General features: G+C 38.2%; 1 long non-coding RNA gene across 2 annotated transcripts in view; it reads left to right on the top strand.

The window, feature by feature from the left end:
- The window catches only part of LOC132350506 (uncharacterized), a 608,613-nt gene continuing 582,121 nt past the window's right edge, over nucleotides 1-26,492 (top strand). For both annotated transcript variants that reach the window (XR_009497936.1, XR_009497937.1), the window contains exons 1-4: nucleotides 1-265; nucleotides 3,612-3,678; nucleotides 12,819-12,907; nucleotides 19,972-20,093. This is a non-coding gene — a long non-coding RNA (uncharacterized LOC132350506). The remainder of the gene's footprint in view (nucleotides 266-3,611; nucleotides 3,679-12,818; nucleotides 12,908-19,971; nucleotides 20,094-26,492) is intronic.

The raw sequence follows: 26,492 nt of genomic DNA on the forward strand, positions 1-26,492 counted from the left end.
TGGTCCGAGAGGATCCCACATGCCGCGGAGCAGCTAAGCCCGTGCACCACAACTGCTGAGCCTGTGCTCTAGAGCCTTCGAGCCACAATTACTGAGCCCACGTACCACAACTACTGAAGCCCGCGCGCCTAGAGCCTGTGCTCTGCAACAAGAGAAGCCACCGCAATGAGAAGCCCACGCACCACGACGAAGAGTAGCCCCCGCTCGCCGCAACTAAAAGAAAGCCCGTGCACAGCAACGAAGACCCAAAGCAGCCAAAAATAAAGTAAATAAATAAAAAACCCCACAAGAAACAGTACAGTAGATGGTAAATGTACTGACTAAGCTTGAAAGGAGTTCCAGCCACCAATGTGACAGGATACTTTGCTTTTGGAGATAAAGAGAAGCCCCTGCTTTGTTTGGGCATGTAGATTATCTGGAGCATTAAAATGCTACTTGACAAAGATACAGAATAGTCAAGCTTCTTCTCCAGATTTACTTTTAAAACATATTCTAGTTGCTGGACAATTTGACTTATTCAGCAAAGCTTGATTCAAGAGCAAATTATCCTCTTCAGTGTTAGTCTGGTGCTTGCAAAATGTTGTAGCTAAAGATGAAATTCTGTCTATAGGAAGGAATGGCATTCAGTAAACGAAGAGTAGCCCCCTATCACTGCAACTAGAGAAAGCCCGCGTGCAGCAACGAAGACCTAACGCAGCCAAAAATTAAATAAATAAATAAATAGCTAGCTAGCTAGCTAGCTAGATAGGTAGTATTAAAGGGCTTACCCAGCCAGCACTCAACCCAGCACTCAAAACTAGCTGTCTGACTCCACTGGTAGCCACACTGCACCTTAAATCTATTGAATCTCACAGTCTAGGACTAATTCTGTGTTGGATTTGAAAACAGTTTCCTATAGTTTAGTTCAGCTTATGGGTTGTTTAGGGACCTTCTGTGCACTCAAATTGCCTACATGAACAGAGCTAAGATCCAGAGAATGTCCTCAGCGCTGAATGCTCCTTTGTCTTCAGTTTTGCTTTCTCTGTACCTATTTTTTCTTTTTTTTTCACTTCTAGAATGATGGTCTGAGCCCTGGTTTTTGTTTTTTTGCTTGGTTTAGACATGTGAGTTTTCTTCATTTTTGACATTCATGCAAAGTCAATCCCTCACATGACAATGGGTTTTGGGGTATTGCTTCTTTACCGCTCATTTGCGTTAATGAGGTAATATACGGCAGTGGCCTCCAATTTTCCTTCTTATGGAATAGGAATGCTTTGAGGTTTAGGAAATCCGGCAAAATTTCACAAAGGCTGTCTTTGGAAATTCCAGCCTCATCTTTATTTGTTCATTTGTTTCTTCTGTCTTCTCCTTCCTGGCCTCTCCTGCATCCCAGACCTCTTCTCTCATGCAGGAAAGTGACACAGGAGTTGGTACCTTAACATCCTGCCTCTTTCAGGAGGCAATAAAATATATGGCCTGCTAGTGGGCAGGGTCAGGGTCCTACTGATCCCAGGGTAGGCTGTGGGTTTGTGGTTTTCTTGCGTCTGGTGTCTGCCCCCTGGTGGGTGAGGCTGGCCTAGAGGCTAGGGCAGGATTCCTGGAGGGCAGGGCTGGTGCCTGACCACTCTTGGGTGGAGCTGGGTCTTGGCCCTCTGCTGGGCAGGGCCATATCTAGGGGCATGTCTAGAGGAATTTGTGGGCTCAGGAAATCTTTAGGCAGCCTGTCTTCTGATGGGTGGGTCTGTGTCCTCTCCAGTTAGTTGTTTGTCCTGAAGTGTCCCAGCACTGGCAACTGCAGGCTATTGGGTGGGGTCAGGACTTGGCATTAAGGGGTAGAGGGAGGGTTCCAAGATGGTGCCCAGTGTGCATGTGATGGAAAGCTCCCAAATATGGCTGCTGCCAGTATCTATGTCCCCAGGAGAGCCTCAGCTACCCCCACCCTCCCAACCTCCCTGCCTCTCCAGGAGACTCTCCAAGACCAGAAGGTAGGTCTGGCCCAGGCTCCCATCAAATTAGTGCTTTTGCCCTGGGTCCTGGTGTGTGTGAGATTTTGTGTGCACCCTTTAAGAGTGAAGTCTATTTCCCCTATACCTGTGGGGCTCCTGAGTTTAAGCCCTGCCGGCCTTCAAAACCAAATGTCTAGGGGCTTGTGTTCCTGGTGCAGGACCCCTGGGCTGGGGAGCCTGACGTGGGGCTCAGAACTCTCACTCCTGTGGGAGAACCTCTGCAATATAATTATTCTCCAGTTTGTGGGTTGCCCACCCAGGGGTATGGGACTTGATTATATCACAAGTCTACCCATCTTGCTGTGGTTCCTTCTTTATATCTTTAGTTGTAGATCTTTTCTGATAGGTTCTGGTCTTTTTCATCGATGGTTGTTTTGAAAATAATTGTGATTTTGGTGGGCTCGTGAGAGGAGGTGAGCTTAAGGTCTTTCTACTCCACCCATCTTGACCGATTTCTAGTTCTGAATCTTAAGATTCGTGCAGCTGCATGTAATTGGCTGAATCGATAAATCTGCCTTGAAGTATACTTGTCAGCCACAAAGAGGAAGCACTTTCTGTGCCTAGTGTGCTATTGTTCCAGTTGTGATCTATGCCTAAGGTTGGTCTCCCCACCTCAGCTACCCAGGGGTATCCATCTCTTGAGTCTTTCAGACTCAAGCCTAGTTGGGAGCGCAAAGGCAATTCTTGAGTATTATTCTCTGTCTGGACCTTCGTTGTACACCATTTCTCAGCCACATCAAAGACAAGCTGAAATTTTGTGTTTTCTCCCCCCTCTGAGCTCCAGATTGGTTTCCAAGAAAAAGAAGGTTTGGTGTTTTTCTTGTGTACTCTAGACCCCTAAATTTCTACTGAAAATGACGGGCAACATGATATGCCTAACATAAATTCTGAAGCAACTGGCCCCATTAGAAGAGTAAAATATAACTATATGGCCCATGTAAATCAACTATACTCCAATAAAAATTAATTAAAAAAATAACTATATGGCCCACTGGTCTTTTCTGGCAATCAATTTGCTTGAGGAAATCTGGTAAGAATTTAAAATATAATTGACTTGGCTGACATCTCTGCTTTCCTGTATTCATACCTCCCACCCTCCTTAGCCAAAACAGCACTAGATAGTGAGAAAAAAAATGGCATCTTCCGTTTGCCAGATTACAAACCCTGCTCTATTAAAGTCTTTCAATGGAAAAAAGCCCTCAGGAATAGATTTTAATAATTTTGGCTGGCTGAATCATATGAACTCCCTTCTTTATTTCTGACTACTTCTCTCCCTTCCTCCCCCCTCAAGTCAGTCAGTCTGTTCCATGGCTGCCAAGATAGATGACATGGGGAAAATAGAGATGGCTGATCCCCATTCTGAATTCCGGCAGCTTCTCTGTCCCTACACCCATGTACCATGACCTGGGCCTGGGCGGGAGTGTGAGGCTCATCTACCTCTCTCACCTACCACGTTCACACAGCTGTGTGCATGCATGCACAGATGTTTGCACTCTTGAAAATTCCATATATTTTCTCAGCATCTGAGTATAAGAAGGAAATGGCTCAGAGAGAAAGCGATCAATGTTTTCTGTTTTCCCCAACCTATTGTCTTTAACGTGTCTCTTTCTGCCTATTTCCTTTAAGGTATGTGGAAAAAGCATTTGGTACAGGTGCCGGATCTGGCTCTGCTAACTACCAGCTAAGACCTCAGGTAATTTATTTTCCTTCTTAACCTCAATTTCTTTGTTTGTAAAATGGACATAATAATGCCAGCCTGACCTTTCTGTGTGTTACTCAAAAGAATTTTAGGTCCTACTGTATAGCACAGGGAACTCTGCTCAATGTTATGTGGCAGCGTTGATGGGAGGGGAGTCTGGGAGAGAATGGATACATGTATATGTATGGCTGAGTTGCTTTGCTGTGCACCTGAAACTATCACAACATTTGTTAATTGGCTGTTCTCCAATATAAAATAAAAATTTAAGAAAAGAGAATAAGGAGAAATAAAAGCTGCACAAGTGAATGAAATAGGGCAGGGGCATGTTACTCACAAAAAAAAAAAAAAAAATCTTAGGTCCATGTCAAATATGTGGGAATGATTTTGGACCAGTGAACTCTTGGTGCTCCTATGCATGTAATGGGATGGTCATTCAACAAAGAACCCAGGTTTTCTGACACAAGCTCCCTGGACTCTATTAAACTTGCACTGGTAGATTGATATAAGGGTACATTAACACACACCAGGTGTGTGGGCTTTAGGTTCAGACAATCCTGGTTCTTAGCACCATTGCCATATGGCCTTGAACAAATAATTTTACCACTGTGAGCCTCAGTTTCTTCACCTGTAAGAGGGTAATGTAGAATAATAATATCACTCCCCAAAGCTGTTAGGAAATTTTAAATAGGATAGAACAATGAACACCATGCTTGACATATAGTATGTACCCCAAACTGTAGTTATTATACCAGTACTGCTATCACTAGGACAATTTCTGAACTAAAATTGTTACAAAAAAGTCTTTGCGTAGAACACTCAGGTGATGCCAACCTTTCAGGCAGTTCCTCATGATCCTTCTCTGCTTTAGTTTCTCCCCGGGCTCTGGGATTAAATATAGTCATCAAAGTCCAGATAAGATTTCCCCAGGGGGCACTTTCTCTGCAGTGAGTCAGACTGAGCACAGGTGATTGTGGTGGCATTGGATGGAAGCCTGGATGAGTAAGCGTGAATCTGATCACAGAATAACTTAGAAAGCCTGACCAACAGAGGCACAGCCTGGCTAAGCTCTGCCAGAACATGGCCCATCTCTTTTTCTTCAAACAGTAACTTATCATAAATGATAAAATTAAAGAACACCTCCAAAATCTGCCACTTTAATAAAGTGACATGTGGTATCTGAACTGGCTAATTGTGTCAAGGCCTCTCATTTGGGGCAAGCTAATTTCTTCTGAGCATAAAAGACCACTCAAAATGAAAAGAACATCTTTCCATGGGCTTCCCTGATGGCGCAGTGGTTGAGAATCTGCCTGCTAATGCAGGGGACACGGGTTCGAGCCCTGGTCTGGGAGGATCCCACATGCCGCGGAGCAACTAGGCCCGTGAGCCACAACTACTGAGCCTGTGCGTCTGGAGCCTGTGCTCCACAACAAGAGGCCACGATAGTGAGAGGCCCGCGCACCGCGATGAAGAGTGGCCCCCTCTTGCCGCAACTAGGGAAAGCCCTAGCACAGAAACGAAGACCCAACATAACAATCAATCAATCAATCAATCAATTAAAAAAAAAAAAAAAAAAAAGAACATCTTTCCCTACCTGGTTCATGCAGAAAATGGTACCACAATTAATCAAAGCAGTCAGATGATGACATTTTAAGTGCTAACCTGCCCAGAAAAGATTCCCAGGGAAGCCTCTGCAAAAAGAAATACAGGCGGCTATCAAAGCTTGTGTCTTGCCTCCTTGTTGGAAACCACATCTTCCTACTCTCTTCAAACTGAATGTCTGGTTAAGCGTGAACAGGGAAGGGTGGAGTTGTTTACCTGCAGCTGACAGACCTGGGGAGAGGTAAAGTATTATTTATTTAAGAAACCTGGGACAAGACCTGGGATTGTAAGGCTTTATGTGTCATCTCTGATGGGATGGAGATTTCTTGTTGGCCAGTTCTCCTGACGAATACAATTTTGGGAATCACTTAAAGAAATGGATTTTATATCACTGAGAAACCATTAGAAATTGTACCCGGCACACTCAATATCTCCCTTAGATTTTTCTTTGCATTAAATCAAAAGAAAATTTCTTCTATAAATATATTATTACTCTTGAAACTAGTATGCAGCTAGAATCTTAATTTAGTGATTTATAGTAATAGTACCAGTAACAATAAATAATTAATAAGATTTTATGTATCAGTGTTCATGATTTTGTTAGTTCCCCGCAAGCAGACCTCTAAGTTGGTGTTGTGTTTTAATAGTGTGGTCTACAGACCTACTGCAATAGGTTCTGCAGATTGGGGATGGGACAGGGTAGTGCATGCATGTTTTAAATACAGATCATGGATCTCTCTCAGAATCCACTGTGTTTGGACTGGGAAGCCACATTTTTAGCAAGCTTTACAAATGATTGTTGTATGCCACTTGTGATGACAGAGTATTGCTGATGATTCTGTCCCTGGGAAAGAGAGCTCATTTGGTATGGGTCCTGGCTTTTCTCCACCATTTTACTGACTGCAGCCCAAGAGAGGTGGAGTAATATTTCTGATTGGTAAATTTGTAAAGAATAATCTGGGCTTGATGGGCTTAGCTCGATTATCTTATCTCTAGAGAGGTAACTGCCTGCCGAAAGGAGGCTCTTTACTCCTTCCTGCAATGTGGGGAGGTAATTACCCCACCTCGTTCACACTGGTTAGAGAAACAACTATTTTTTGAAACAGACTCTTGTTTTTATTTTTGTTTTCTTTTTCAATGATAAAGTACAAGCTGACATATTTTCTGCTTTCCTCTGTCTATTCTTCCTACCTACCTACTTTCTGCCTACTCTCTATCAAATCTTCTGGACTCCTCAAGGTCAATTTTTTTTTTCTAGCAGATATAAATATGTGTGGTAAGCATGAAGAATGCTTGCTTTTGCTGCTAAACCTTACTTTCCAATGAATATTAATTCATTTATTCCAATTAAGGATGTGGCCATGTGCATCAACCTCCAGGTGACTCATTAAAACTCTCCTGCCAATCACTCTTTTCTTTGCCCACTTCCCTTTGGCCAGTCATTAATTCTTTCTTTCACCCAGCTACCAACATCTGTTACTTGCAACTTAATTGAAAGGTAATTTCATTCTGCCATAAATAGGTAGTTGTTTGCATTGTTTTCTACTCTTACTCAATTGTAAGCTCCTTAAGGAAGAGGCAACATGTTATTTTCTATTTTGTACAACTCTAGATTCTATCACTATGCTAAGCACAGAATGTGTGCTAGATAAATGTTTATGTTAAACTGAACTGCATTGAAATTATTTTTTAATTATGTAGGTAATACCTACTGTTGTAAAAAATAGGAAAATTTTGAAGTATGTAAAAAATAGGAAAATTTTGAAGTAGGTAAATGAAAAGAATTTGTAATACATCCACCAAAAGCCACCAGTTTTAATCTTTAAAAAAATAGCTTTATTAAGCTAACTTACAGTAAAAGAGTATGCAATAACTTACATACAGTAAAAAGATTATGTGCAGAGTTCAATGAATTTTATTAAATTTACACAGTTTTGCAACAATCACCGCAATTCAGTTTTAGGACACATCCATCATCCCCAAAAGTTCCTTTGTACTTATTTGAATCATATTGCAATAAATACATTTAAGATACATAGCTGGCTATCAAATTCTATGTAGAATTTTACACTTAAAGAAATAAAAAGAACTAATTTCATTAAGATAATGACTATATATTGGCTGGTAAAAAAATTCTAATATAAACTATTTCCTCCATGGAATTAGGAACGTTAGATGTAAACATTTGAATCTCTGTTTTACAATCTACTAATGATGTGCCCCAAATTACCATATGGATTCTAATTTTGTTTCAATATAAACTATAATTGAGGAAACATATTTGTGTATTATTCTGAAGTAAAAACAATCTTTAATACTGATTACCAGAGTCAGCATAACTGAATTTTGACTTATTACATATCATGTGATTGTTTTACAAACATTTTCCAACTTTTCCCCAAATAGCATGAGTGATTATTGTCACCTTTAAGTAATTACTTACGGTAATTAAGTAATGGTTTTTGTGCTTATATAAGCTTTTGTAAATTTGAAGGGTGATTCCAGAGAATGTGGCTGTGTATTGGGAATGGGGCTGGTATGTACAGTTTTGAGTAGTTTGTGTGATCCTTCTGGAGAGATGCTTGGGACTGAGATCAGTCTGTGTTGATCAGCCAAGCTCTACACATAGGGCTGCATCTACCCAGGACCCTCCTCTAAATCAGGGAAAGGCACGCTCTCCTCACCAAGCCACATACTTATCGGTTGAGGGCACTTTTGCCTAGTTAGTTCAAAGGCTCCCTGTAGGCCAGCTGGGGCTTTGATTGGGGTCTTAGAACAACTGGAGTCTTTGCTTGCTCTTTAAATACTGCTTTCTGGAAGCAGCAATGCTCAACTGTGGAGACTAGCTTGTAGAGGAGGCCGGGCAAACAGAGCTGTCAGTTTGGGGAGGTTGGAAGGATTTAAACTCTGTAGTCAAAATTCTCCACAATTGACCTGTCCATCCTTATATCTCACTGCCATTCTTCTGGGTTCTTCCCTCCTGTCACCCCACACCTACTGCCATCTTCATGCTGCGTTTTCTCACTCTACTTCCATCATCTTCTCTTCTGTCCATAAAAATACTCCTCATCCTTTAAGGTTTGGCTCATCATATTCTTATGATTGGAACCTTCTCTTACCACTCCAATTCTTAACTATCCCTTGTGTATTATTTTGCTAATTAATTATCCTGCCTTTCCCTTCTTTGAACACATAGGACTTTTTGTCATTATATGATATGGTAGCTAAGTGCTCATGCTGAGGTTGACTGGGTTTGAAACCTCACTGTTACTTAAGCAACAGAGAGGTCTTCTAATATTTCTGAATTACTCTGTGCCTCAGTTTTCTTGTGTGTAAAATAGAAATAATAATAATAATGCCTACCTCTTTGGGTTGTTATGAAGCTCAACCAGATGATACTGATTTTGGAGAAGTTCCTAGCAAGTGGTTATTTTTATCTTTTTGTGAATTACTTTGTTTTGCCAAATGTATTACAAACTCTTTGAGAGCAGCAATTGTATCTTATATTTTGTTGTATTCTCAGAGGCAGAAACTAAATGAGTGTTGTTTCTCTTTCCAGACAAGGAAAAAAGTAAGTTCAGAAAGATTGTGACTCACTAGGGACAGAGCTGACCTTAGTATACAGGTCTGCTGGTTCTCAGCTTTGTGCTCCTTCAACTTTTACTATTTTGTCTGACATCAATGATATTTTTCACAATACAATAGTAATGATATTGATTGACATATTAAAGATGTCTTCAAAGTGTGTTATGTGCAATATTTTAAAAAATTTGTGCAAATAAGCCTTCTCTTTATGGTTATACATAAATGAGAGGTCATGCATTTCATATCATGACTTAGATATTTTTCTTCCCTTTTCCCCCCAGGCATCCTCTCCCATCCCATGAAATACGTTTCAGTGACATGTGTTCTTTAAATAAGATACAGGAGGGAGTGTTTAATCAAAACAATTCTAAGTGGCTACAAACATAACCGCAACCTCATTTCACCCATATTGTTAGAAGAGTTAATTGGACCTGCAGAGCCACCAGCTAAATACATTGGTTTATGCAAACAGTGAATCTAATTTCCTCTAAAATCATCCTTCTGCAGGAGCAGTTGAAGGAGAGAAGATTCTGACTGGAAATTCAAAAGACCAATTTGGTGTCAATTATCTGCTCTTGCTAGATAAACTTGAAAAAAAGTCATCGCTCTACTTAAGTGAAAAAATATAATAAATATGTACACACACATAATTCTTTTCAAATTGGAAGAACAAAAACAACAAAAGAAATAATAAATTTTACATTGCATTTGAGCTCAACCAATATTAACACGGATGGACTCCCTCCCCCTCTGCCTTTTCCCCCTGTTCCTTCATAAATATAGTCTTTAGGAGTTTAGAGAATTAATCCAGAAGTGAAAACATTGTTTTTCTTTTTTCCTTTCTTTTTCTCCTCTGTAATTTTTGCCATATGGGAATACATGTCTCTCAGGAATAAAACAAAAACAAAGTAAAGTCATACTTATTTAGACTTCACTGATTTAGAATTTCTACAGTTCAGACTAGTAACCTGATCTACCTTTAGCAAGTCGGCAAACATTTTAAGACTGGTTCTTTTTTTTTTTTTTTTTAACCCCATGAAGGGGTAAAAAGTCATGTAAATGTTGAGTGAGAATGTGCTGCTAAACTGTTAAGTATTGCACAAATGTGAGAAAAAAATGTGGGAAATTAAATTTCAGAAACAATAATTTAGACAAGTTTGAAAGGGGAAATTTGCCTTACTCTTTAATGAAAGGCTGTTTTCAGCCAGTCTGGGAGCATTGTTTACAACCTAACAATAAATATGCTAATATACAATTTTCATAATGAGTTCACTAAATAGGTGCTCTCTGTGGAGTATTTTCCTTTAATATTTAGTTCATCAGATTCCAGTTATTGTGCCTTTCAAATATACCTCATAATTTTTACTTTTCATAATGTCTAAATGATGGCATTTAGTTATGCAAATTCGTGAGCCCTGCTTATCACTTTCATCGCCTGAGTTAACGAGTTTCAGATTTTTGAATCTGGGAAAAATTATAAACTTCTATTGCCTTATAGACAGAATGTTCCTTTCTGTATATCTTCTGAACTCCCTTTTTATTTGGGGTTTCTTTAAGCAGAGAAAAACAAAGGTGGGGTAATTGTGTCCTCACTCCTAGCTCATTATTGGTATAGCATTTTATAGGGTACCGAGTACTACCACATATTTTACAAATACTTGAGATCTTTCCTTTGCATATCATTTGGTGGCTTCAGAGTTTTTCTTGGTATATTATCTAGTACATGTCTCAGGAAAGAAACTCACCTTGCCTCTCGTTTGATATGCTTGCTGTGGCGCTATTGGTGTGCTTTGTGTAAGTAATGCTAAATCCCATCTTCCCAAGGTCTGTACCCAATACTGAGTGCAGGAAAAAAATTGTTAATTTTTTTTTGCCTGAGTACTTGTAGGATGACATTTTTTTGACTATGCATTTTCAGGAGGCACATTCAATTCAATATAAATGATATAGGGCCTTCCCTTTTTATGTAATTTTAATAGGCGTTACTGTTGTATTTGACTATCAGTTTGCCTTCCTTTGGGAAAAGGCATTTCTTTCCATCTGAAAGGCTTTCTTTCCCCATACCCCCAGCTGGCCACTTCATATATATGCCTTCTAAATAGTTATCTTTTTTTCATATGATCCTGCCCTCTGACTGCATTTGATTTGTCCAGGAGTAGCAACATGGTTTTCTGACCCAGGCTAGACCAGTAAGTCTCCTGCCCAGGAATTTGGACACAGAAACAGGAAGAATGTCAGACTTTGTAATTATTCAGGGTATCTTGGGATGCTTACCAAGTTAACATACCTTTGAATCAAGCTTTTTGGTTCTCAGGAAATGGCTTTTGATCACTTCTGTTCATGATAGCTTCTGTAATAACCCACATACGTGCGAACTCTTGTGAGGCATGGGGGTAAATGGGAAGGGGTAAAAATTGTTTACAGGGATAAAATAATATTGGGCAAGAAGGGAAAGTGGCTGGTTTACACTTTGCCTTGTGATTTGAACAGGAGTTTCTAAAAGAACATTTAATAAGTAGAGTACAAAAAGAGAAAACTGTAAATCAATGTTATTTATGAATATTGATGAAAAAGTACTAAATAAAATATTAGCAAACAGAATCTTATAGCACAGTAAGAAAATAACAAACCATGATCAGCAGAGATTTATTCAATGAATGCATGATTTGCTTAATATTAGAAACAGTGTTAATAAAATACCCCTTATAAGTAGATCTAAGGGAAAAAAATCATGTGATTGTCTCCCTGAAAAAAACCTCCAATAGTACACAATACCCTTTTCTGATTAAAAAACTTTGATGGATACTTTCTTAATGTGATAAAAAGTATATATGTTTAGTACCAAAGCTAGCATCTTACTTAAGATCTAATAGATACTAGAGGAATTTCCACTAAGATAGGAACATGGCAAAGGTGTCCGTTATCTCTATTCATCATTGTTTTAGAAGTATTAACTAATTTAATTAAACATCAAAATTCAATTAGAAGCTTAAGAAATGGCCAAGAAAGAGGAAGAAAAATTACAGAAGAGCTAAATAAATGGAGGAGCATACCATTTTCATGAACTGAAAGATGATATTGTTGATGTCAATTCTTCCCAAATTGACCTAATGAGTCAATGCAATCCCAATTAAAATCCCAGCAGTTGTTTGCTGTAAGTCAGAACTGTTTCTAAAATTATATGGAAACAAACAGGACTTTGAATAGCTAAATAATTTTTACAAATAAGAAAACAAGAGAACCTAAACTACTTAATTTCTAGTCTTATTTTAAAGCCATAGTAATCAAGAGAGTGTGTTATTGGCTTAGGTATAAACATATATAGATCCATAGAATTGAATTGGGAGTCTGGAAGTAGACCCTCACATGTATGGCAATTTTGTTTTTTACAAAGTTGTCCAGGTAATTTATTTTGTCTTTATTTTATTGTGGTAAGATCGCTTAACATGAAATCTATCCTCTTAAATGTTAAGTGTATAATACATTACTGTTGACTATATGTACAGTGTTGTACAGCAGATCTCTAAAGCTTATTCATCTTACTCAACTGAAACTTTATGCTTAGATGTTAATAACTCCCATGCCCACCTCCCCCTAGGCCCTGGTAAACACCTTTTCATTTTCCTGGTAACTATGATTCCAGTTTCCTGGTAACCACCATTCCAGTCTTCAGGTAATTATTTTCAGCAAATTGTGCTGAAAATGTCAGTGTATAAGTGACCTCTTAGCCCCCTCATCCCTTGTGGGGATAACTCTCAAAAAATAATTTTTACTTTGGCTCCAGTGCTTTTCTGTGGCGTTAACCACCAGTTACACATGGTGGGAACTTGCTTGAAGAGTCACCCTTTATCAGCCTCCTTCCCTTCCCTGCCTCATTTTCCTACCTCTCTCTTTGTGTTTTCTGAGGTCACCCCCAAACAACTATGTTCACTAGTTCATTCTCTTTTCAGGGTCTGTTTCTGGGGGAGCCTGTAGCTCCTAAGATGGAAAAGCATGTACAGGGCCTGGAAGAAGCGAGGAGGTGCCTCTCACTGGGAAGGTAAGTTCTCCAAGTGGTGAGGGTTAAAACTGCTTTTGGATTATTTTCCATTATAGGCTATTACAAGATATCGAATATTGTTCCTTGTATTATACAGTAAATCCTTGTTGCTTATCTATTTTATATATAGTAGTGTATATCTATTAATCCCATGCTCCTAATTTATCCCTCCTGCCCTTCTCCCTTTCCCCTTTGGTAACCATTAAAGTTTGATTGCAAATCAGCTATACTTCAATTAAAAAAAAAAAACTGCTTTTGGAAATGGCTTAGGAAGACACCCCGGTGGAGGCCAACGTGCCTTCTCTAATTACTTCATCACAGCCAGATTTTCTTCTTGGGTTGGAATTGATGGCTTTATTTGTTTATTTGTTTTAGAATCCACTAACATGGCTTAATTTTAGGAACTGTGTTGTCTGAAAAAATTAAATCTTCGAACACTGATCCAGAGTTCCATCTTCGGTGCTCCTACTGCGAGGACGGGAATAGCACTGCCAGGTCCCTTCTCTTGCTCCCTCCAGGACACATGACCACTGAGCAGAATAGCAGGGAGCAGTCCTTTCACTGTTTGAATAGCTATCTGGTCTCTTCTCTTTCTCTCTCTCCCCTGCCCCTGCCTCTGCCCCTTTCTCACCATACCCAAATTTCTCAAATGAGTGCGGTTTGAAAATGAGGATCAGATTAACTCATACTCTATGTATAAGGGTGAACAGTCACAATGATTGCACTTGTATTTAGACATTATGACTTATTTGCCACCTAATCAAGCTACTTAAACCCTAAGCTTCAGTTTACTCATATGTCAAAAGGGAATCATGTTAGTGAACATCTCATATGTTTATTATAAGAATTAAGTAACAGGGCTTCCCTGGTGGCGCGGTGGTTGGGAGTCTGCCTGCCAATGCAGAGGACACGGGTTCGAGCCCTGGTCTGGGAGGATCCCACATGCCTTGGAGCAACTGGGCCCATGAGCCACAACTACTGAGCCTGCACGTCTGGAGCCTGTGCTCTGCAACAAGAGAGGCCACAACAGTGAGAGGCCCGCGCACCGCGATGAAAAGTGGCCCCCACTTGCCGCAACTAGAGAAAGCCCTCGCACAGAAACGAAGACCCAACACATCCAAAAATAAATAAATAAAAATAAATAAATTTATAAAAAAAAAATAGAATTAAGTAACAAATGTCAAGTAATTAGCAAGTGCCCTAGCATTTACTTAACACCTGATAAAGGCATTTATCACTAATATTTTCTCACGATTGGTGCCCTAGCACCCTTTCCCTGGACTTTTCTCCAGTATTTTCTCTTCTTTCTTACATCACCTTAGATATTTAATTCGATTATTCACTTTGGCTACCAACACCTTAGAGTTGGCAGTCTGTGTAATTAATAATTTTCTTTCATTTAGCTTGGATTGTTGACAGAGTATTTCATTAACTTTTGCTCCAGTGTCTACAGTCTGGGATTTCAAGTAAATCATTTGTAGTCTGTGCTGGGATTTACTTTTTAGATGGACATACTTCTTTCTAAACTGGAAACTTGTGGTAAAAATAAGGCATGTGCTAGGAGAAAGGAAAGTCTTAAAGATGGCCTGGAGGACCTTTACCTTGCCAAGAGCCTCCCTCTCTATCAATGCATTTTAACTCAATTAAGGAGATTTACTTTTCTCTTGTCCCTAAAAAGAAATACAACTCCAGAAAGAGTGAAGGTGACATAATACAGTAGATGGGGCTTCCCTGGTGGTACAGTGGTTAAGAATCTGCCTGCCAATGTGGGGGACACGGGTTCGAGCCCTGGTCTGTGAAGATCCCACATGCCGTGTGGGATCTCCCAACTAAGCCCGTGCGCCACAACTACTGAGCCTGCGCTCTAAAGCCCGTGAGCCACAACTACTGAGCCCACATGCTGCAACTACTGAAGCCCGCGCGCATGGAGCCTGTGCTCCGCAACAAGAGAAGCCACCGCAATGAGAAGCCTGTGCACCACGACGAAGAGTAGCCCCCGCTCGCTGCAACTAAAAGAAAGCCCTGCACAGCAATGAGGACCCAACGCAGCCAAAAATAAAATAAATAAATAAAATTTTTTAAAAACCCCAAAACAATACAGTAGATGGTAAATTTACTAACTAAGCTTGAAAGGTGTTCCAGCCACCAATGTGACAGGATACTTTGCTTTTGGAGATAAGCAAAGAGAAGCCCCTGCTTTGTTTGGGCATGTAGATTATCTGAAGCATGAAAATGCTACTTGACAAAGATACAGAATAGTCAAGCTTCTTCTCCAGATTTACTTTTAAAACATATTCTAGTTGCTGGACAATTTGACTTGTTCAGCAAAGTTTGATTCAAGAGCAAATTATCCTGTTCAGTGTTAGTCTTGTGCTTGCAAAATGTTGTAGCTAAAGATGAAATTCTGTCTATAGGAAGAAATGGCATTCAGTAAATTAATGAGTTGAGGGAGATAAAAATGTATTAATGAATTAGATTCTGCTTTGACTTATGTTGTGAAAGGTAATTAATTCATCATTGTTTTGGATTACTTATAGAAACATAACCTAAGTGAACTCCTATTGTGAAATGATAAAATGTATGGAGTTAAAGGACAAATGGGGAAAATCAACATTTTTAATTTAATATTTACACTTAAGATTTAATTAATACAGACTATGCACTGATATCAATGGCTGGCTTTGACCGATTGTACTGTGACTAATGCATTTACTTGTAGTTTTCTCTGCTCCAGACTTGAGAGAGTCACGGGATTCTTGCTGTGACACTTATTTGTGATGCATTTGTCACCATTCCTTGTGTTTGAGGATGAAGCTGTTGAGGATGTGTGTAGGTGTGTGAGTTTGCTGGTGGATGTCATGCATTTTTTCCATATCATTGTCATGTGACTATCCATTTCTGTGGTCAAAGATTTTAGGGTCTATGATTATAGCTGACATTGATGCTTAGATTCATGATTGGCATATGATTGTTTAGACTCGGTAGCTTCAAACATCTTGGCCAGCTCATTGGTCAGCTCATTGCTGTGCACTGCCACACCTGTCTTCCCTCATGCTTCTATATTGGCATGTTGCATCAAGGTATTTTTAAGGTATTCTTTCTTATTTGGCTCCTGTCCACAACACAGCTGTTTGGATTTAAATGAAATGAGAGAAGAAAGCACGGCTCATACCATGGTGACTTATGTCACCCAAAAAGTGTTTCCCCTTCACTGTTTGGAAGAAGGCTAAAATCAAACTGTAGCCCACCTCCCAAGAGTGTGTGTTATAAGGATGACAATTCTTTATGGAATAAAGATGAGTATTAAGAATAAATAAATAGATAAGTTCCATGGTCCCATGAATTATATTTTCATGTCCTTTATGCCTTTTGGTCATTGCATAGCTCTTTTTTCTTTTTTTTTTTTTTTTTTTGGCCATGCTGTGCAGCATGCGGGGTCTTAGTTCTCTAACCAGGGATCGAACCTGTGCCCCCTGAAGTGGAAGAGCAGAGTCTTAACCACTGGACTGCCAGGGAAGTCCCTGCATGGCTCATTGGTAACACAGCATTCGCCACATTACCCCTGACACACCACAGGTCAATAAGACACATGTGGATCTAGCAAATGGGACTCGTCTGCTTTGGAGAAATCCTCTGTCTTAAGGTTGAAATTTTAATCACATACCATCACGTACCTACCAAAGTGCTACGGATGCCCAGTAGGCTTTTTGGGAAATCCATAACGTGGTTAACAGCACACAGATGTGGCCAAGGACTGGGGAATCTGACTCCCATTTTCTCTCCTTCCCCAAATTTGTATTATGATCCTTGTTCCCTCATTCTCTTTGGCTTTAAGAGAAGCTGGTCTCTCATGAGGATGTGCTTGTTTCCTAACAAAATCTCTCTGTTCTGACATGTCTTCTGGCCTCCCTCCTAGCACCTTAGCCCAGGAGGGTTCAATGCAGACTCAAGACCAGGATACATTTGATTAAGGCAATTAAATGTTCATATTGGGTATGATGCTGATCATAGACATGTATCAGATTGGGACACAGATTCTCTGTGAGGCAAACTTGACATCTGTGACACCCATGTATCTTAGTCTGTTTAGGCTGCCATAACAAAATACCGTAGACAGGGTGGCTTAAACAACAGAAATTTATTTCTTACAATTATGGAAGCTGGGAAGTCCAAGATAAAGGTGCCATCAGGGTAGGTTTCATCCTGGGGCCTGTTCTCTTGGCTTGTAGGTGTCCAAGAGAACATTTGTGCTCATTATGACCTCTTCTTGTGCACAGTGAGGAGAGAGTGAACAAGCTCTTGAGTCTCTTCTTATAAGGCCACCAATCTCATCATGAGGGCCCCACCTTTATGACTTCATCTAAAGCTAATTACCTCCCAAAGGCTCCATCTCCAAGTATGATCACATTTTGGGTCAGGGCTTCAACATGTGAATTTTGGAAGGACATTAACATTCAGTTCACAGCACCATTGTTTGTTTAGGAAGACTTCATGGACAACTTCAGGGGCCTATAAGCTAGATTCTGCCCTGGGACGCTGTGGCTTAGATAGGGCAGGGATAGATGGGGAGTGGGAGTGGGACTTGGGTTATTAAAGAAGTGACTCATGTAGCATAAAAACAGTCTTCCCAAACTTATTACACTCTTCTGTGAAACCCCGTTAGTCTGAAATACGGAATTCTAGAGAAAATCAGATTCCAATTACAGAAGGTTAATAACTCATTCTGCCTCCAAAGAACAGAGTTCTTACAAATAACTCTTTGAAAACTTCATGACCTGATAGTTGAGAGAGAGGCTAGTGAAAAGTTTAATTGCTTCATTTGTCACTCATGCCTCCCCTTCCCTTCCCTCCACTCTGTCCCCATCCATCTCTTCCTCCTAATTTCTCTTTCAGTGACCCTTCCCCATCTCACTTTACCTGGAAATCTCCTCATATTCCTCATTCTTGATTTGAATAACATACCTTGCTTTCTAGGAAGCAATGGCTGGTTTGTGGTCTAAAAGGAAACTACGTGGCGTTTCCAATTGCTGCTGCACCTTCAAGTGAAGCTATGGCAGACTGAACATGTCCCACTAAACTCCTCTCTCAAAATTGCTTCTTCTTCCATATTTGTCATTTCAGTGGATGACATCACTTTCTCCATGGTCATTTATGCTAGAGATTTTCTTTCCAATCTCACTCTCCTTATCAGCTCCTGCATCTAACTGCTCATGAGGTAATATCAATTTTAGATTCTAATGACTCTCTCTCCCCTTGTCAGACAACCCCCTCCTCCATTCACTGCATAAGTCCCCCTCCCTCTATTTTTCTTGTCAGAAATAATACAATAGTGTGCTAGCTGGTCTCTCTGCTCTAGCTTTGCCAATTTCCAATCCATCTTCCACAATTTTAGTGATTTTCCTAAAATGCACATGTAATTGTGCCTCTCCTTTAAAAAATCCCTTTAGTAGTTCTTTGACTTTCACAGGATAAAACTCAAACTTCCTAAGTTGGCATTCAGTGGTCTCTTAATGATCCAGCCAGATCAAGACTTTCCAAGCAGAAAGTCTGCTTTCTGGCTTCAGATTGTATGCCTTCACTTGTATAATCTTTGCTTTCACTGGCTTGAGCCACTTATATTTTCCCAAAGTATCATGTTTCACCAAGCTCTGTGCCTCTGCATGTGTTGTTCACTCGGCTTGAAATACTTCTTTCTCTTTTCTTTATCCAGCAAACTCATATTCAGGCTTTAATATTTAAACTCATATTCACGTCAAGCATCACCTCCTTTTGGAAATGTTTCTCCCTGACTACTCTCTTCCTTTTCTTCCTCCTCTTTCCATTCAAGATGAATTAACTACACCTCCTTTACCTGTTACTTATTACTTTTATAATCTGGAATTTTTTAAACAGCATTTTAATTTAATTTTTAATTGAAGTATAGTACAATATTATATTAGTTTCAGATGTACAGCATAGTGATTCAGTGTTTTTACAGATTATACTCCATTAAAAGTTATTACAAGATAATTGGAATTTTCTTGATATTACCACAGGACTCTGAGATCATCCTTTTTTGACCTATTTTTCCTTGGGGACTAGCTTAGTGCCTGGTACATAGTTGGTGGTAAAATATGTTTATTGAGTGGATGAATAAATTAATGAAGAAAAATAAAGAAAAATATCTTTTAATAAACTGTTACTGATTTGGCAAAGATTTCTTGTTTTCATTTCTTATATTTAATCAGCAACTGATTTCTCCATGAACTTGATGAACTTTATCACTTAAAGGTTTAGAAGAGTCTGGAATTACTTTTTACTCTGAGGCACACAGGACATTAAAAACTAAGCACTTGCTTATAGGTAAAGAAGAACAGAATTGGAGGGTCTAACACTGGTTTTAGTATTTTTCCATTGGAAATCATAGTCTCACGTATCACTGTTCAATAAGAAAAATGTGTCCTGTTTCTAGACTTAAGAGGATGGAAGGATGACTGTGCAGATAAGAATCATCCACCTCTGAAATTCACTCTCCTCCGCTGAGACTCTTTTCCCCCTCACTGTGAAAACAAGTTTATTATTGTTTCTATTTATATAATCAGCACATGCTCTTTGGAATAATTTGAATAATGCACAGAAGAGTAAGAAAAATCCTAAAAACTCACTTAAAATCCTTCCATCCTGAGATGATCCCAATAGTCATTTGTTGACATTTTTACACCCACTTTAGGTACATATCCATACACATACGTTGTTTGACATATATGAGATTATTTCAGGCATGTTATTTTTCTTTGGGGATATTTTTTTTAAATGCATTCTTTTGTAATCTTACTTCCCTGCTTCTCTTCTGCATGTCCTTTCATCTGCATCAACCCTTCTTTCCAATCCAGATAAACCATGGTAACCACCTTTCGATCTAGGTCCTGTTGTAGGACAGATGGGCAGGAATGAATGAATAAATAAAGTCATATTGTTTCAAAAAATCTCCTAGAAATTTCTCCTAGTTTCCTGATATAGATCTAATTCCTTCTTTTATTAGTTTATTCTTTAGTGATTTGTTGTGTTTTTGTTTGTTTGTTTAGATTTTGGTGGTGATTTTGATTGACCACTTGGACCAACTCTGCCATGAATATCGTTGAAGATCTGACCATTACATTCCCAATAACTGTTGCTTCAATTTCCATTAGATGGATTTCAAGCAGAGGTATTGATGGGTGAAACAGTACGTGGGTTTTTTATTTTAAAAGATAGAACAAAGTTGATCTGTTTTACTTTTCACATTTCTACGTATAATGAAAGAGAACATTTTGGGGGCACCTCACCTCAACATTTTCACCATTAGTAGCTGTTTCCATTCTTTAACTTTGTGCCAGTTTGGTGGATCTAAAATGGTACCTCATAAATTTAAAACTTTGCATTTCTCTGATTATTAGGGGTGCTGGGCATATTTTCACATGTAATTGGCAAACTTGTTCTTTTATAAATTGCCTATTCATAGCTTTTGCCTTTTTCCCCTCTTTCCCTTTTCAAAAACTTGTTATTTTGAAATAATTTTAGACTTATATAAGATATCTTCATGATTTCACCGGTAATGTTAACCTTTATCACTTGGTTAAGACAGTGTCTGCAGATTTCTTTACTGCAAAGTTACTATTTTTCCCTTTGAAATTAATAAATATTTTGGAGAAAAATACTTTGAGATTACCCAAATATCCTATTTCTTCTTAAACATTTGCTCACTAATTTTAGTATTAGTTGGTGGATCTTGCCTATAGTAATTATTACTGTGGTGTTCTAGTGATGAGTTTCTATTTCCCTCATTCCTTCTACATTTACTAATTAGAGTTCTTCTGTAAGGAGTTGTCACCTATTTATTTATTCTACAATTATTTATATCAGTATATACTCATGGAAATTTGTTTTCTTCTTTGGATTATAATCTTATAGTAACATTCTCTTTTTGCACAAATTATTACAGACTTGGCCATTGGGAGCTGTCAGATCTTTCTCTGCCTGAAAAACTTCTTTAAATAATTATTAAAGAGTAGGTCTGCTGGCAGTAAATTCCCACAGTCTTTGCTTGTCTGAGAAAATATTTTTCTTTATTTTTTGAAACGCATTTTTAACATTCAGTTCTCTCATCCCCCCACTCTCTCCTTTTCCCATGGCAACTACTAATCTGTTCTTTATTTCTACAATATTGTTATTTCAAGGATATTCTATACCAGGTAGACAGTAAGTAATCTTTTGAGATTGCTTTATCACTCAAAAAATTTCCCTGGAAATTCATCCAGGTTGTCGTGTATGCCAAGAGTTTGTTCGTTTTTATTGCCAAGTAGTATTCCATGATATGGATGCATCACAGATTGTTTAACCATTCACCTGGTGAAGGACATCTGGGTTGTTTCAACATTTTGGCTCTTATGAATAAAGCTTCTGTGAGCATTTGTATATAGGTTCTCATGTGAACATAAGTTTTTCATTTCTCTGAATAAATGACCAGGAATTACAATTACTAAGCTGAGTGGTATGAAAAACTGCCGAACTTTTCCAGAGTGGCTGTACCATTTTACATTTCCACCAGCAATGTATGAATGGAAACGTACTTCTTTACCAGAACTTGGTGGAGTTACTATTTTTTTACATGAGCCATTCTATTAGATGTGTAGTAATATATCATTGTGGTTTGAATGTTCATTTCCCTAATGGCTCATGATGTAAAACATCTTTCCATGTGCTTATTTTCATCTGTGTATCTTCTTCAGTAAAATGTGTCTTCATGTTTTTTGCTTGTTTTTGTAATTGGATTTTTTGTTTTATTACTGTTGAACTTTGAGAGATTTTAATATATGCTACATACTAGTACTTGTTGAATATGTGATTTGAAAATATTTTCTCCCTATCTGTAGCTTGTCTTTCATTTTCTTAACAGGATCTTTTACCTTGTAAAAATTTTTAGTTGTGATGAATTCCAATTTGTCAATCTTTCCTTTTGTGGATTGTGCTTTTGGTGTCAACTCTGTAATTTTATTTTTTTTCTTTGAAGTCCCCTCTATCCCTTTTGACTTCTTTTGGATTATCTGGATATTTTTAAGAATTCCATCCTAATTAGCTATTGGTTTTAACTCTACTTTTTGTATTTTTAGTGGTTCTCTAAGGATAAAACTACTGCCATGTCCTTTATTTTAACAGTCTATTTAGAATTAACATTTTAATACTGCCTATAAAATATAAAAATGTTACCACTTCCACTTAACATACTCCTTGCCATCCTTCAATTAATAGTTGTCAAAGGTATTATATCTACATAGAATATAAACCCATAAGAAAATATTACAATTTTGTTTTAAACAGTCATATGCATTTTAAATAAATTAAGAGTAAAAATAATCTAATAGTAACATAGATATTTATCACCTTAAATATTCTCCAGTCCTTCCTGAAGATCTGAGTGTCACTCTATTATCATTTTTTTTCAGCTTGAAGAAATTTCTTTAGCATTTCTTGTAGTATTGATCTACTGGTGACAGATTTTCTAAGTTTTACTTATGCAAAACAGTCTTTATTTTGCCTTCATTCTTTGAAGGTATATAGAGTTTTAAGTTGATATTTTATTTTTTTTCCTCATTCAGTACATTAAAGATGCACTTGCAGTGTCTTCTGGTTTCCATGATTTCTGATTTGCTCTTTTCCTTAATATCATGTCTTTTGTTTCTGACTGTCTTCAAGAATTTCTCATTATTTTTGATTATCAACAGTTTGAATATAGTTTTCCTAAGTGTGGTTTTCATCATATTTATCCTATTTGAAATTTGCTGAGCTTGTTGAATCTGTAAATTTATGTATCTTATCAAATGTGGAGAGTTCTAAGCCATTATTTCTTTAAGTATTCTTTATACCCATTTTTACTTCCTCTCCTTCAGCAATTTCAGTGACAGGTATGTTAAGAACTTTTTATATTGTCTAACACTTGTCTTGAGTGTCTTAATTTTTTAAATATTGTTTTTTCTTCAGGTTGGACATTTTCTAGTAAAGTATTTTTAAGTTCACTGACCTTTTCCTAAGCCCTTCAAGTTATTTTTTTCAGATATTGTACTTTTCAATTCTAATATTAAATTTATTCTTTTTTAATATTTTCTATTTTTATGCTGAGACAGCTTTGTTTTTCATTCATATGAGAATATTTTGCTTCACCTCATTGATCATGGTTATTATAGTTGTTTTTAAAGTTCTTGCTGTTTATTCCAACTACTGGAATATTTTGGGATTAGACTCAATTATCTTTCCCCATGAGAATGGGTGACATTTGCCTTTCTTTTTGTGTTGGGTAATTTCAGTTTGAATCTTGAATACTGTAAGTATTATGTTTTAGAGATTCTGAATTCTGTTAATTTTATGTGAAGAATGTTGATGTTTTTATTTATGCAGGCAATGAGCTTAATTAGACTCAAACTGAAAACTCTTTTGGGTAGCGTGCGTAGTGAGTAACAGCCTAGATTCTAGTTCAGGCTGCTTTTAGTGGACACTGCGCATGAGTAATTTAATAGGCAGCCAAACATTTTGGCAGAGTTCATGCACGGTATTTGGCTTTTGCATTCTCTGGTGTTCTCCTTTCTGGGATTCACTCCATCTTTCTGGTGACCTTGGTTGTTTCAGGCAGCTTACTCTGTTTCCTCTGGCTAGAAAGATTGCAGACCTTCCTGAAGAGGTTTAGTCCCTCTATATCATGCCACAACTACAAATATTCTCATAGCAAATTCCCATAATTGGGAAATTCTTTCAATACCTGACATTTCTTCTAAGTTTTGATGCCTCTGCAAAATCTGTCTAACTTTATTCAGTTTCCAGAGCTCTCAGGTAATTTCCTGTGGTATTTCCCCCAGAGTTTAGAGCTATTATCATAGGAGGGTCAGTTTGCTAGTCTTAACTTTTCCATACCATTAGTGTGTTTAAATTAGGGTTACATTAATTTTGTTTAAGGAATGTGTTAATTTGCCTCTTTGAGATGGTGGTAACCCAGATTGATTTCATTGTTCCAAGCTTCTGGGCTCAAGGATAGGGAGTTATTCCTTCATGTTTATATCTTTAAAAATTTCCAGGTGGTTCAAAGGTTACCTGGAATGAAGATATGACTAATAGCTCAGACTTTGGATTCAAGCACACTGCGTTTAAATCCTTGCTCTACTAATTTCTTAACTATTGACCTTGGGGAATTTGTTTCATTCCTGCCAACCTCAGTTTTTATCACCTATAAAACAGGGATAAACTCAGTATCCACCTCATAGAGTTGTTGAGTGAATTATAAAGCATTAAAATTATATACGGCAGTTATATACTTAAGGAACACTTGCTTTAGTTTTAATCATTGTATGCTTTACCACCCCAAATCACCTCCTGTTTCAGAATTTGATTCAACACGCTGTTGACTGAGAGTCCAGAGGAATAAGATACATGATAATTGGTAGTGCATGGAAGAGAAAAGGTATAGCTTGTAGTTGTGGGGATGCAGTGGGAGCAGGCCCAAGTGGTACCTCTAGCACTGGGTTCCAGGCAACATGAAGATATTGGATTCAGGAATCCCAGGAGGAACAAAGATGGTGATGGAAGGAGTGAGGGTTGACAGTGAAAGGAAAATATATCCCAATTCAGTTCTGCTAAGGTCTGAAACTAGAATGAAGGTGGCTGATGTGACTGCGTAAATGCAACAGCTTTTTCAACTGAGACAGTGGACTTCTTTCTTTGGCTATGGGGTAGCTGGGATGTGGTCCTAAGGGAAGAGGGAAAGAGAATACACAGAAATTTGAGTTTCAGTTCTCATCACCCTGAAGATCCACAAGCCTGACACAGAGATGCTGCCATTTCCCTAAGGTGATCTGTTCAGGAAATTCCAAAGCCAAAATGTTTTTGGAGACGCCAAGAGGATTATTGGCCTCATCTGTGACAAAGCACTCTTTCCAGCAGCACTGTCTCAAGATACACCAGACAGGAAGGAGTGAAAGCCTCATCAAATTCACATTCTTTTTTACTGGACAGTCATCTGGGCCACCATTTTTGATCCTTTAGCATTGCTGTGGATCCCATGAGATTGTACAAGATGCTCTTCTCTGTAAATTTGCTGTTGAAATTAAGATCTCTCCTAAAGAATTTGTGTCTCCTCCCTCCCTCCTTGCAGAGTTTACAGTGCTTCATATACAAGAGGAATGGACTTGCCCTTAATAATACCTAGCATTTATTAAGCATTTTATGGGTACCATGTGTACTATGCATACTACTTCACATGCCTTATCACATTTAATTCTCATAATCCCTCTCTCAAATCAGTCTGAGAATGTATTACACAAAACCCAGCTTTTATAAATAATTTCCAAAATCCCAGGTCCCCAAATTCAGCTATTCTCTGCAACCATTTTGTTCCATTTTCCCAAGACAGCCTCTTAGTTCTTCCCAAATTCAAAAGGAAATTTTTTTTCCTGACAGCGTTAGCACATGAATGACACAGTGAAAATTGATTATGACCCAAGTACCCCAGTGAGTAAGGAAAAAGAGGAAGCAGGGGGTTTCAAGACACTCACCCCAACTTTCATATCATAATTTTTCTCTGTGTTACATTTATTAATATGCCTCTCAAAACTGAGGGGTATATGAGAGAGAGGGAAGGAAGACAGAATAATAAGGTAGCTTGTAGACTATACCATTCAAGGTGAAAGAAAAGAGTGTGAAGTTAGCAAGAGCTGGAACTTGGTTGGCTACCTTCATAAAGCCTTGTTAGTTCCACTTCTTTGGGTTACTCACAAGAAAAGAATCATGCCAGGAATGTTTTTCCCTCAGTGTGTGTGTGTGTATGTGTGTGTCTGTGTTTTGTAAACGTTTAACAACTCTGCGTGTACAAAATCCATTTAGCAAAATGCTACCTTGTATTTCCAAATTTGTAACACTGAAAAGCAGCGATTAGACCTCCTGTGACTCATAAAATATACAATAAGGGGTTTTGAGTAAGATGGGAAAATAGGAAAATTTAGTGCTTTTTGCAGGGAAAATATTGCTGACATATTTAATAATAATGAAGTATAATACCTACTTGGGGCAAAACTAAAATCCATTGTGCAGTGAAAGAATAGATCCATTTAATTTGTTTAGGTTTCTTTGTTCATTTTGTATTTCTTATTGAATCAGTTCAAGGTTATGACCAGTGTTACTAACTTCTAAATTATTGAGGGGAGTCATGGTACAGAGAACTGACTTTCCCAACCAGATTTTGGAATGTTAGGTGTTAATGCAAAAAGTGACTTTTCCCTCTTTGCTGTAAGAATTTAATTTAATGTTCACAAGTTCAATAGCAAAATGACTTCCTTTTATAGAATCTATGTTTTTGTAGGTATGCATGAATGTAAAGGTATAGTTCTGTTTCTGGCCTTAATGTTTTAGGGTTATATATTTTGTCACATTTCGGGCCTATTCTCAGGAAAAATGTCACAACACAGATCCCCTAATGTTGAACACTTAATGGTGTCCTCACACATTATTGGTAGGGTTGCTGGTAAAATACAGGATCCCAGTTAAATTTGACTTTCAGATTAGCTACATATAATTTTTTAGTGTAATT

This window comes from Balaenoptera ricei, chromosome 16 (assembly GCF_028023285.1).
Source record: "Balaenoptera ricei isolate mBalRic1 chromosome 16, mBalRic1.hap2, whole genome shotgun sequence".
Lineage (NCBI taxonomy): Eukaryota > Metazoa > Chordata > Mammalia > Artiodactyla > Balaenopteridae > Balaenoptera > Balaenoptera ricei.